This window comes from Dioscorea cayenensis, chromosome 12 (genome assembly GCF_009730915.1).
Source record: "Dioscorea cayenensis subsp. rotundata cultivar TDr96_F1 chromosome 12, TDr96_F1_v2_PseudoChromosome.rev07_lg8_w22 25.fasta, whole genome shotgun sequence".
Taxonomy (NCBI): Eukaryota; Viridiplantae; Streptophyta; class Magnoliopsida; order Dioscoreales; family Dioscoreaceae; genus Dioscorea; species Dioscorea cayenensis.
This window is the reverse complement of record NC_052482.1, coordinates 12,966,468-12,979,740: the sequence shown is the minus strand read 5'-3', so window position 1 is coordinate 12,979,740 and position 13,273 is coordinate 12,966,468. Positions and strand designations below refer to the sequence as shown.

At 45.5% G+C, this 13,273-nt stretch overlaps 2 non-coding genes across 2 annotated transcripts; one reads left to right on the top strand and one right to left on the bottom strand.

The window, feature by feature from the left end:
* The first annotated feature begins 5,225 nt into the window (after positions 1-5,225).
* On the top strand, positions 5,226-5,332 carry LOC120274325. The gene has a single exon (XR_005540853.1). It is a non-coding gene; the product is annotated as a small nucleolar RNA R71 (small nucleolar RNA).
* Positions 5,333-8,084: 2,752 nt separating this feature from the next.
* On the bottom strand, positions 8,085-8,191 carry LOC120274321. Its single transcript, XR_005540849.1, has one exon. It is a non-coding gene; the product is annotated as a small nucleolar RNA R71 (small nucleolar RNA).
* Positions 8,192-13,273: the final 5,082 nt, after the last annotated feature.

Sequence of the window (13,273 nt, the reverse complement as noted above, 5' to 3'; positions counted from 1 at the left end):
CTAAAAATTCAAGCAAGAACTAGAGCATGAAAACATTCAATGTTAACAATTTCCTAAACTTAAGAATACAATCATTGCAACTAAGGTGAACCGCCATTGGCTATGTGAGCATATATCAATCAAGAACAATAGAAAAGATGTGCGCATTATGAAACTCCCCCCCACACTTAAGTTGTACATTATCCTCAATGTACACATGCAAGCTCACTCAACATGTATATCATTCAAAAATAGATGTGGGAGAAGCAATCAAAATAATACTCCCTTGACTCCTAGTGTTGAGTTTGATGAAGCTAATTCCATGGGAGTAGTGTTCCGACGAGTTGTGAAGCTCACACGGCCAAGTGCCTCAGCAGCTTGGCCATGCCCATGACTAAGTCTCAATTCCCAAGATGACAAGACAATCTGCACGCATACACGAGGGGGTTTAGTGAAGCTCAATAAAACAAAACAACTCGAGTATATATAAAAGATAAAGCAATGAATACAACTCGATAATATGAAATGAAAATAAACTCAGAAGGAGAATCCTTTCTTAGTGAAAAAGTCTAAAGAAAATAAAAATAAAATAAAATGCAAGAAAGTAAAGGAAAAGTCAAATGTCGGTGTCGCACTCGGGCTACTGTGCTGCTGCTGCTGCTGCTGAAAAGGCACATGGTGGGTCCACCGGTGCAAGGGTAGAGGATGGAGGAGCTGGAGGAACTAATGGGGCCCGAGGAGTCCTCGGCCGCAAGACAAATGATGAGGCAACGTCTCGCTCTAAGATTTGCTGTAATACGCTGAAACGTGCCATTTACTCTGTGTACTGAGTGGCCTGCGTAGCCCTAATCTCGGCAACCTCTACTCGGACCACTCCTACAGCATTCTTGAGCCTCTCAAAGTGATCAGTGGCTCGAGATGGTGAAAACATCCGCACGGGAGGTGGTTCCTTTGCCGCTGGAGGTGCCTCGGTCTCCATCGGTGCTGGCTGAGGCTCGGGAGCGGGCTGAGATGCCCTGGTTTCATCACCCTCATCCTCGGCTATCTCTGCAGCTGGTAGCACTAAAGCAAAAACCCATGTCCTAACCCTGCGGACCATGCCCATCAACCTCATCATCTCTAGACTCAGGGGAGCAGGTATACTCATCTTCTCGGCCCCGCGAATTGAATCCAAAAGCCCCATGCCCAGCACTAATCTCGTAATGTAAGGGCCTGAGAAGATCGCTCCCAGTCTAGCATAGTGTCCCTGATGTCTGATGTACTCTGCCAGGGTGTGTCCTAAGTGAATCGATACGCGCTGCACCATCGAGTATAAGTACAATAGTTCCTGACGGCTCAGAACACCAGTGCTATCACCACGACCATTCACTGACCTACTCATGACTGCATGCAAATATCTATATGCAGGTCAGGAAAGGCACGTGGCCTTGGACACCCGCGGCTCGTACTGACCCTAACCACATAGCACTCTGTAAGCTCTCTGCGGTGTCAGTGTTCCAGGATAATCAGTCGATAACTACGCGTACTCCTCTGTATCTGTGAATGCTTCCTCATACAAGCCAAGTAGTACTGAAAACTGAGTAATGCTCAAGCTATGGTGGTGCCCAAACACTCTAAACTGAATGGTGTCCACACTGTCGAAACTTGCGTATGATCTATCAAACTCGAATGATGATAGCACCTCCAGTGCAAACTCTCGGATAACTGGCTCTCTAATCGTCAGCAATTGCCCAAACCACCATCTGAAATGAGATCCTCGACCTCATCAGCAAACTCATCTCCCTACTGTAGATCTCGCAATATAGTCGTGTCCAGGAATCGAGTCTGTCCAAAACGGGGTCCCGACAGGCTCTCGTAGCGAACCTGATGCTCTGGAATTGCAAATCTCATGCCCTCAGGCTCAAGAGATGACTCACGTGGCCTCTTATCATCTTGCTTCTTCGATCGAGGTGCCATAATCTGCAAAATTTGAGATGAACTCGATTAAACAAGTTGAGAAAATAATAGTGCAGAAATCCACACGGTCGTGTGGAATTTTGGCACGCCCGTGTGAAACCACGGGATGTGAAAACCGCACGGCCGCGCATCAAAAATCTAAAAATACAACGTAAAAATTCTTCTAGCTTCATTCTAAACATGAATCATCGTTCTAATTGAAGAAACAAAGCATTATTAACTAGATTAATCGATGGAAATCATGGATTGGCAAAGAAAATGATAAATAGGGCTTATCGACGAGATGGGATAAGAAAATAGAGAACCGGCCAGAAAAACTCGCAACAACCGTACCAAGTTGGTGCTAGGAGGTCGGAGAATGATGGGAGAGTGTTTTAAGCCGAAATAAGGTCATGAAGAGGGAAAGGAATGATTCTTCTTTAAAAAGAACTCACGACCCTTGTCGTTCTGTGCATCCATACGGGCGTGTGGAAATTCCCCACGCCCGTGCGCCCCACAGGAGAGCTTCATAGGGGAAGGTGCACGCCCTTGGGCGCTCTGGGGAAAAACTCTGACTAACTTTGAACGATCTCACACGGGCATCCAGAAAATACCCACACCCATGTACCCGACCCACAGGGGCAGCCGCACGCCCCTGTGGCTTCTCCGGACATCCGAGAAAAATACCAAATGTTCCACATGCCCGTGCGGAAATTCCCCACGGGCGTGGACATTCATATTCCCAATTCACAGGGGCAGCCACATGCCCCTGTGTCTTTTCGGGATGGAGGGATCTCCCTGGAGAGTTTGCACGGGCGTGTGGAAATTCCCCATGCCCGTGTGTGGTTCACAACGTTGTTCACAGGGGCGAGTCTACGCCCATGTGTGCTCTCGGGAAAATCTGCCCAACTCTGCAGGAGTTCACACGCCAGTGCGGAAATTACCCACGGGCGTGCAATAGTGGCATGGTCGTCCACAGGGGAGACCACACGCCCCTGTGCCTTCTCTGGATGAGCTCGCAATACACAACCACGGGCGTGCGGAAATTCCACACGCCTGTGTGTTTTCTCTGGATGACTTAGAAAAATCTGCAGGCTCTGCAGAAAATCTCTGAACATGTTTACACACTCAGAGCCTACCCGATTATGCAAATTTTACAAGTAAAAAACATGAAATAGAGCCCAAACGACCAAACTTCGCCAATTCCTCATAAAACACATGATGACTTTAAAAACCCATAATAAAATCGCAACACAAGCATCTAAAAATTAAGACACCAACACTTAACAATTTATTGATGCAATGAACTAAACTAAAAGATAAGAAAACAGTAAACACTTGGGTTGCCTCCTAAGAAGCGCTTGTTTAATGTCACTAAGCTTGATGTATGTTGTCTTACCTCATGGGGGTTCATGAATGAAGGTTGCCCTCTTACCCGTGGCTTGGAAGCATGATGAGCAGAGTTTTTTGAGGGTACAGGGTGTACTATCGGGCTTCGGCCCACCTAGCAATGGTTCATCCAACTTCTTTTGCTCATGTACATCTCCAACAGTCTTGGAGCATTTTTGGTGGTGTCTCCTAGCCCTCTTCATTCTTCGGAGCACCTTCTTCAAGATCCCCGGAGTAGATGTTACTTCTTCAGTCGAACCAAGAATCATTACTTCTTCATTGCCCTCCTCTTGGTCGAACAAACCTTCATACAGATCCGGGTTGAACATTTCCTGCATGTATTCATCAACAAGCTCATCAGTAGTGTCTAGAAAGTATAAAGTGTCATCAAAATCAAGAGAATGCAGCATGGCTTCAGCAAGGCGGTATGTGAGTTTGTAATCTCCAACTCTCAATGTGAGCTCTCCGCCGTCCATGTCAATCAATGCTTTGGAAGTCAGCAAGAACGGTCTTCCAAGTATCAAGTGTACATCCGCATCCTCATCGACATCTAGCACTACAAAGTCAACAAAAAAAATGTACTTGTCCACTTTGACAAGCACGTCTTCAATGATGCCTCTCGGATGTCTCACCGTTCGGTCCGCTAATTGCAACGTGATCCGAGTAGGCCTAGACTCGCCCAAGCCTAGCTTTTGGAAGAAGGTGTATGACATTACGTTGATACTCACCCCTGAATCCGCCAATGCCATTTCCTCACCTAAATTGCCGATATTACACGGAATGATGAAGCTTCCCGGGTCCTTCTTCTTGTTCGGCATGTTCTTTTGCAAGACCGCCGAGCATGAACCATCTAGTACCACTGAAGCACTCTCCTCCAACTTTCTCTTGTTAGTCAACAAGTCTTTCAGGAACTTTGCATACTTAGGCATTTGAGCTAATGCCCCAACAAAAGGAATATTGATGTGGAGTTGCTTGAACAAACTCAGGACCTTCTTGTACTATTTATCTCCTTTGTCATTTTTCAATCTAGAGGGATAACGGATTCTTGGTTTGAAAGGTGGGGGTGCCACCTCTTTCTCCTTGGTTGTCCCCTCTTTTACCTCTATAACCTCGGATGCGTGTTCTTTTGGCTTCTCACTCGGAAGCCTACCTTCAACCTCATGACCACTTCTCAAAGTGATCGTCTTCACATGCTCTCTAGGGTTGGTTTCGGTGTTGCTTGGTAAACTCCCATGTGGCCTTTCGGAAAGAGACTTCGCAATTTGCCCCATCTGGTTTTCAAGGTTATGCAAAGAGACGGTGTGGTTACGAAGTGTAGCCTCGACTGATTCAAATCTTGTATTTGCAGATTGCACAAATCTAGCGAAGTACTTCTCTAAGTCCGTCATTCGGGTTTCCAAACCTGAGGGGCTTGTTGTTGTTGTTTGAAACCCGGTGGCCCCACGGCCTTCTGTGGTCCTTGATTACTCCATGGAAAGATGGGATGATTCTTCCAACCCGAATTGTAGGTATTGCTATATGGACTTCCTTGAGGTCTCATGCCATTACCTACAAAATCAACATTTTCCATTGAAGAAACATCTCCAATAGAGATCGGGCAATCGGAGGGAGCATGTCCTCCACCACAACCGGCACAATTAGTCATAGCTGCCACTCTATTTGAAGTTAAGAGATCTAACTTCTTAGTCAAATACTCTACTTGGGCCGCCAATGAAGTTACTGCATCAATTTCAAGGGGACCGGCCACCTTTTTCTTCTCCCTAGCATTCCATTGGTAGCTATTTAACCCCATTTCTTCAATCAACTGACGGGCCTCATCGGGGGTCTTGCTACCTAAGGTACCTCCTGCTGCCGCATCCAAGAGTTGCCATGTACTCGGGTTCAAACCATTGTAAAAGGTTTGAACAATCATCTACTCCGGGAATCCGTGTTGCGGGAACTTTCTCAGGAGCTCCTTGAACCTTTCCCACATCTCGAATAGAGACTCCAATTCCATCTGAACAAAGGATGAGATCTCATTCCTAAGCTTTGCTGATTTTTCAGGAGGGAAGTAACGTGCTAGAAATGGTTCTACCATCTCCTCCCAAGTAGTAATCGATGCTCTAGGTAATGAGTGTAGCCACTACTTCGCTCCCCCCTTTAGGGAAAATGGGAAGGCTCTCAATTTGATGGCATCATCCGTCACCCCATTTATCTTCAGCATGTTACACACCTCGAGAAAGCTCTCTATATGAATGTTTGGATCCTCATCGGCAAACCGTTGAATTGTGCTGACTGTTTAGCATTCCTTATGTTGACCATTACTTTTCTCGGGTTTTTACACTAATATGTGTGTTTTTATGTTACTTTTATGCAGGTAGGATTGTGAGGCCGAGTATGAAGGAAAGAAGCCAATGTGGATCATAATGCATCGAGTCTGGAGAAAATCTTGCTAAGGTTCAAACGTGAAGACATAGGTTAGGTGTGAGATGCTAGAGTGTGTGCCAACCTCCTCGTATTTAATTGAGCACAACCATTTGGAGAGGCACAAAGGTTGTCACACTCGAGCATTCCAACTTATGGACATGAAACAAAAGCTCCACCAACTTACCTATCATTGAAGAAGCAAATGATCCATGACGTGAACATGTACCCATTTGCGCTACCCCGATGAAAGTATGGATTCGGGAAGTATTTCAGGACGGATACTGTTGTAGAGCACTGTAGTAACGGCGTGGTAAAATACTGTAGCAATACTGTTCACAGCCGGCCGAGAAAGCAGAAAACTAGAGAATCGACACTGGCATGTGGAAATTACCCACGCCCGTGTGGAAATTCCACAGGGGCGTGTGACATTATGCACACCCGTGGAGTGTCCCGATTTCAGCCCTATTTAAAGCCGATTCAGCCCAGATTTTTCTATTCTTTTCTCCATTTTTTCCCCAACTTGTGAGAGAGCTTCGGCTAGGGTTTTGAGGAATATTGGCCAAGGTTTGGAGAGGTTCTACGGCTCGGACATTGGCATTCCTTAGGAAGAAGGTTGGTAGGGAGCTTCCATCGAGGCATATCCTATACCAGACGAAGGAATCCTTGGACGACGAGTAGAGGACTTTCCACAAGACCATCAACATGACCATCGAGGGGGTTTTTCTACGGATTCATTGCTTTTACATTCTATTTCTTTGATTGTATTTAGCTCCATGGAGAGCTAAACCCTAGTGGGTACTTGGGTATTTGTTAACCCTAGGATGTATTCCTTTCATTGAATCTCTTTATTATGCTTTCAATTAATTGATGTTTATTGTGAGTTCCAATCTTGAATGCTTGATTGTATGAACATTTCCCCTAGAGTGACACTAGGGTTGAGAGTTCTTGTTGATAACCTTGTAAGTGAGTGACACACCACGATCATTATACAAAGCTAGGTTGGAGAGGGTGAGTCTAGAGGTACAGGAGCGTCCCCTTTCCACTCCAATGTGATAGATTCTACCTCCGTTCCTCGTGTTCTTTGCGACCATAATAGAGTGAATGGTCTAAGGGATGAACCTCCGCTGGGGCTTAGTTGCGCGTGCAATGGAGTGAAGCGTTGAGGTGATCTTAGCGTCTAGGGCTTAATCGTGGTTAGGGACCTTCCACATGGACCAAAGGGTTAGGTCTATAATTAGGAAGAGATTTATCACTTGGAATCGCTAGAGCTCATTGCAACTCTATGTGAGTGCGAGGTGTTGAGATTGTTCGATTTCTCCTCCGGGACATGTGTAGAGTTAGGCATAGTTGACCTTAGATTTAGGACTATGTAATTAAGGATTTCCATGACTCACTATTGCATTTATTAGAAAGCATAATAGAGGGTTCTTGCATTTGAAATGATTATCCTAGGTGGAGCATTATCCGGGTACCCCATCTTTATCGATTGCCTTACTCCCTTCTTTACTTTTGCTCTCTTACTTGTTGTTTTTATTGTTGAGAATTGAATCATTTTCACACTTATCAATATTGATCTTTCGCATAGCTAAGAATCGAATTAAGTATTTTTATTCCCTATTCCCTGTGGATTCGATACCCGCTCACCCGGGATTATTACTTCGACAAACCCGTGCACTTGCGGGATATAAGCAAGGAGACCTTGTCAAGTTTTTAGCACTATTGCCAGGGAGTAGGCGTTTAGAGATACTTTGCACTTTGTTTCTTAGCTATTTCACCATACATTCTATTTCATATCTTCTTATTCTATTATCATTCTGATTTTTTTTTCTTTCTTTTTGGTACAGCTCCAGGTTATGACCCGAGGGAATCCCTCAATATTGATTGAAGGAGATCCTGAGCTTGAATGCACACCTAGGAGAAAAGGGAAAGAACCTGTACAAGAACAGTCTATTTCAGCTGATTTGGAAATAGAAGAATCTGAAAACATGGCAGGACAGAATGAGCAACAGCGAACACTATCCGATTATGCCAGACCTTCAGTGTTGGGGACACAGTCGAGTATTGTGCGTCCCCCGATTACAGCTCAGAACTTAGAGCTGAAGCCAGCATTCATCCATATGTTGCAGCAGTCGGCACAATTCAATTATTTGGCCGATGAGTATCCAAATAGTCATATAGCGATCTTTCTTGAGGTGTGCAACATGCTGAAGATAAATGGGGTGACGGATGATGCCATCAAATTGAGAGCCTTCCCATTTTCGCTAAAAAGGAAAGAGAAGTAGTGGCTACACTCATTACCTAGAGCATCGATCACTACTTGGGAGGAGATGGTAGAAGCTTTTCTAGCCCGTTACTTCCCTCCAAGAAAATCAGCAAAGCTTAGGAATGAGATCTCATCCTTTGTTTAGATGGAATTAGAGTTTCTATTCAAGACGTGGGAAAGGTTCAAGGAGCTCCTGAGAAAGTGCCCGCAACACGGATTCCCGGAGTGGATGATTGTTCAAACCTTTTACAATGGTTTGAACCCGAGTACACGGCAACTCTTGGATGCGGCAGCAGGAGGTACCTTAGGTAGCAATATCCCCGATGAGGCCCGTCAGTTGATTGAAGAAATGTGGTTAAATAGCTAGCAATGAAATGCTAGGGAGAAGAAAAAAATGGCCGGTCTCCATGAAATTGATGCGGTAACTTCATTGGCGGCCAAAGTAGAGAATTTGAGTAAGAAGTTAGATCTCTTAACTTCAAATAGAGTGGCGGCCGTAACTAATTGTGCCGGTTGTGGTGGAGGACATTCTCCCTCCGATTGCCCGATCTCTATTGGAGATGTTTCTTCAGTGGAAAATGTTGATTTTGTAGGTAATGACATGAGATCTCAAGGAAATCCATATAGCAATACCTACAATTCAGGCTGGAAGAATAATCCCAACTTTTCATTGAGTAATCAAGGACCACAAAAGGCCATGGGGCCACCGGGTTTCCAACAACAACAACAAGCCCCTCAGTTGGAAAATAGAGTCTCAGGTTTTGAAACCCGAATGACGGACTTAGAGAAGCACCTGGCTAGATTTGGGCAATCTGCCAATACAAGATTTGAATCACTCAAGGCTACACTTCGCAACCATACCACCTCTTTGCATAACCTCGAAAACCAGGTGGGGCAAATTGCGAAGTCTCTCTCCGAAAGGCCACATGGAAGTTTACCAAGAAACACCGAAACCAACCCTAGAGAGCATGTGAAGGTGATCACTTTGAGAAGTGGTCATGAGGTTGAAGGTAGGCTTCCGAGTGAGAAGCCAAAAGAACACGCACCCGAGGTTATAGAGGTAGAAGAGGGGACAAGCAAGGAGAAGAAGGTGGCATCCCCACCTTTCAAACCAAGAATCCCTTATCCCTCTAGATTGAAAAATAACCAAGGAGATAAATAGTACAAGAAGGTCCTGAGTTTGTTCAAGCAACTCCACATCAATATTCCTTTTGTTGAGGCATTAGCTCAAATGCCTAAGTATGCAAAGTTCCTGAAAGACTTGTTGACTAAAAAGAGGAAGTTGGAGGAGAGTGCTTCAGTGGTACTAGATGCTTCATGCTCAGCGGTCTTGCAAAATAACATGCCGAACAAGAAGAATTACCCAGGAAGCTTCATCATTCCGTGTAATATCGGTAATTTAGGTGAGGAAATGGCATTGGCGGATTCAGGGGTGAGTATCAACGTAATGCCATACACCTTCTTCCAAAAGCTAGGTTTGGGCGAGCCTAGGCCTACTCGGATGATGTTGCAATTAGCGGACCGAATGGTGCGACATCCGAGAGGCATCATTGAAGACGTGCTTGTCAAGGTGGACAAGTACATTTTTCCGGTTGACTTTGTAGTGCTAGATGTTCTTGCGAGAGGCATCATTGAAGACGTTCTTGCGGACTTCCAAAACATTGATTGACATGGACGGAGGATAGCTCACATTGAGAGTTGGAGATGATAAACTCACATACCGCCTTGCTGAAGACATGCGGCATTCTCTTGATTTTGATGACAGTTTATACTTTCTAGACACTACTGATGAGCTTGTTGATGAATACATGCAGGAAATGTTCAACCCAGATCCGTATAAAGGTTTGTTCGACCAAGAGGAGTGCAATGAAGAAGTAATGATTCTTGGTTCGACTGAAGAAGTAACATCTACTCGGGGGATCTTGAAGAAGATGCTCCGAAGAATGAAGAGGGCTACGAGACACCACCGAAATTGCTCCAAGGCTGTTGGAGACGTACATGAGACAAAGAAGTTGGATGAACCATTGCTAGGTGGTCTGAAGCCAGATAGTATACCCTCTACTCTCAAAAGACTCTGCTCATCATGCTTCCAAGCCACGGGTAAGAGAGCAACCTTCATTCATGAACCCCTATGAGGTAAGACAAGGTACGTCAAGCTTAGTGACGTTAAACAAGCGCTTCTTGGGAGAAAATTGGCAAAGTGTTGGTGTCTTATTTTTTAGATGCTTGTGCTGCGATTTTATTATGGGTTTTTAAAGTCAACGTGTGTTTTATGAGGAATTGGCGAAGTTTGGTCGTTTGGGCTCTATTTCATGTTTTTCACTGGTAAAATTTGCATAATAGGGCAGGCTCTGAGTATGTAAACATGTTCAGAGATTTTCTGCAGATCCTGTAGATTTTTCTAAGTCATCCAGAGAAAACACACGGGCGTAATTTCCGCACGCCCGTGGGTGTGTATTGCAATCTTATCCAGAGAAGGCACAGGGGTGTGCAGTTGCCCCTGTGGACGACCATGCGACTGTCGCACGCCCATGGTTAATTTCTGCACGGGCGTGTGAACTCCTGCAAAGTTGGGCAGATTTTCCCGAGAGCACACAGGGGCGTGGACTCGCCCCTGTGAGCAACCTTGTGAATTACACACGGGCGTGGGGAATTTCCACACACCCGTGCGAAACTCTGCAGGGAGATCCCTCCATCCCGAGAAAACACAGAGCGTGTGACTGCCCCTGTGAGTTTGGCCATGTGAATGTCCACGCCCGTGGGGAATTTCCACACGGGCATGTGGAACACTTGGTATTTTTCTCGGATGTCCAGAGAAGCCAGAGGGGCGTGCACCTTCCCTGTGAAGCTCTCCTGTGGGGCGCACGGCCGTGGGGAATTTCCTCACGCCCGTGTGGATGCACAGAACGCCAAGGGTCATGAGTTCTTTTTAAAGAAGAATCGTTCCTTTCCCTCTTTACGACCTTATTTCGGCTGAAAACACTCTCCCATCATTCTCCGACCTCCTAGCGCCAACTTGGTAGGATTGTTGCGAGTTTTTTCAGCCGGTTGTCTATTTTCTTATCCCATCTCGTCGGTAAGCCCTATTTATCATTTTCTTTGCCAATTCATGATTTCCATCGATTAATCTGGTTAATAATGCTTCGTTTCTTCAATTATAACGATGATTCATGTTTAGAATGACGCTAGAAGTATTTTTACGTTGTATTTTTAGATTTTTGAAGCCCGGCCGTGCGGTTTTCACACCCAATGGTTTCACACGGGCGTGTGGAAATTCCACACAACCATGTAGATTTCTGCACTATTATTTTCTCAACTTGTTTGATCGAGTTCGTTTCAAATTTTGCAGATTATGGCACCTCGATCGAAAAAGCAAGCTGATAAGAGGCCGCGTGAGTCATCTCCTGAGCCTGAGGACATGAGATTTGCGATTCCAGAGCATCAGGTTCGGTACCAGCGCCTTTCGAGACTCCGTTTTGAACAGACTCGATTCCTGGACACGACTATATTGCGAGATCTACAGTAGGGAGATGAGTTTGCTGATGAGGTCGAGGATCTCATTTCAGATGGTGCTTGGCGGCAGTTGCTGATGATTAGAGAGCCAGCTATTCGAGAGTTTGCACGGGAGGTGCTATCATCATTCAAGTTTGATAGATCATATGCAAGTTTCGATAGTGTGGACACCATTCAGTTCAGAGTGTTTGGACAACACCATAGCTTGAGCATTACTCAGTTTTCAGTACTACTTGGGTTGTATGAGGAAGCATTCACAGATACGAAGGAGTACGTGTAGTTATCGACTGATTATCCTGGAACCCTGACCCCGCAGAGAGCTTACAGAGTGCTATGTGGTTAGGGTCAGTACGAGCCGGGGGTGTCCAAGGCCACGTGCCTTTCCCGACCTGCATATAGACATTTGCATGCAGTCATGAGTAGGTCGGTGAATCGCCGTGGTGATAGAACTGGTGTTCTGAGCCGTCAGGAACTACTGTACTTATCCTCGATTGTGCAGCGCGTACCGATTCACTTAGGGCACATCCTGGCAGAGTACATCAGACATCAGGGACACTATGCGAGACTGGGAGCGATCTTCTCAGGCCCTTACATTACGAGATTAGTGCTGGGCATGGGGCTCTTGGATTCGATTCGCGGCGCCGAGAAAATGAGTATACCTGCTCCCCTGAGTCTAGAGACGATGAGGTTGATGGGCATGGTCCGCAGGGTTCGGACAGGGGTTTTTGCTTGAGTTCTAACAGCTCTAGAGATAGCCGAGGATGAGGGTGATGAAGTCGAGGCATCTCAGCCCCCTCCCGAGCCTCAGCCAGCACCGATGGAGACCGAGGCACCTCTAGTCGCAGAGGAACCACCTCTCGTGTGGATGTTTTCACCATCTCGAGCCACTGATCGCTTTGAGAGGATCGAGAATGCTGTAGGAGTGGTCCGAGCAGAGTTTGCCGAGATTAGGGCTATGCAGGCCACTCAGTACACGGAGTTCATGGCACGTTTCGATGTATTACAGTAGATCTTAGAGCGAGAAGTTGCCTCATCATTTGTCGTGCGACCGAGCACTCCTCGGGCACCCTCAGTTCTTCCAGCATCTCGATCCTCTACCCCAGCACCGGTGGACACACCATGTGCCTTTTCAGCAGTAGCAGCAGCAGCATAGGAGCCTGAGGGCGACACCGACATTTGACTTTTCCTTTCCTTTCTTGCATCTTATTTTATTTTATTTTTATTTTCTTTAGACTTGTTCACTCAGAAAGGATTCTCCTTCTGAGTTTATTTTCATTTCGCATTATCGAGTTGTATTCATTGCTTTTTCTTTTATATATACTCGAGTTTTTTTGTTTTATTGAGCTTCACTGAACCGCCTCGTGTATGCGTGCAGATGGTCTTATCATCTTGGGAATTGAGACTTAGTCATGGGCACGACCAAGGTGCTGAGGCACTTGGCCATGTGAGCTTCACAACCTGTCAGAACACTACTCCCATGGAATGAGCTTCATCAAACGCAACACTAGTAGTCAGGGGAGTATGGTTTTGATTGCTTCTCCCACATCTATTTTTGAATGATATACATGTTGAGTGAGCTTGCATGTGTACATTGAGGACAATGTACAACTTAAGTGTGGGGGGGAGTTTCATAGTGCACACATCTTTTCTATTGTTCTTGATTGATATATGCTCACATAGCTAATGGCGGTTGACCTTAGTTGCAATAATTTTATTCTTAAGTTTAGAAAAATTGTTAACATTGAATGTTTTCAAGCTCTAGTTCTTTCTTCAATTTTTAGGAATTTT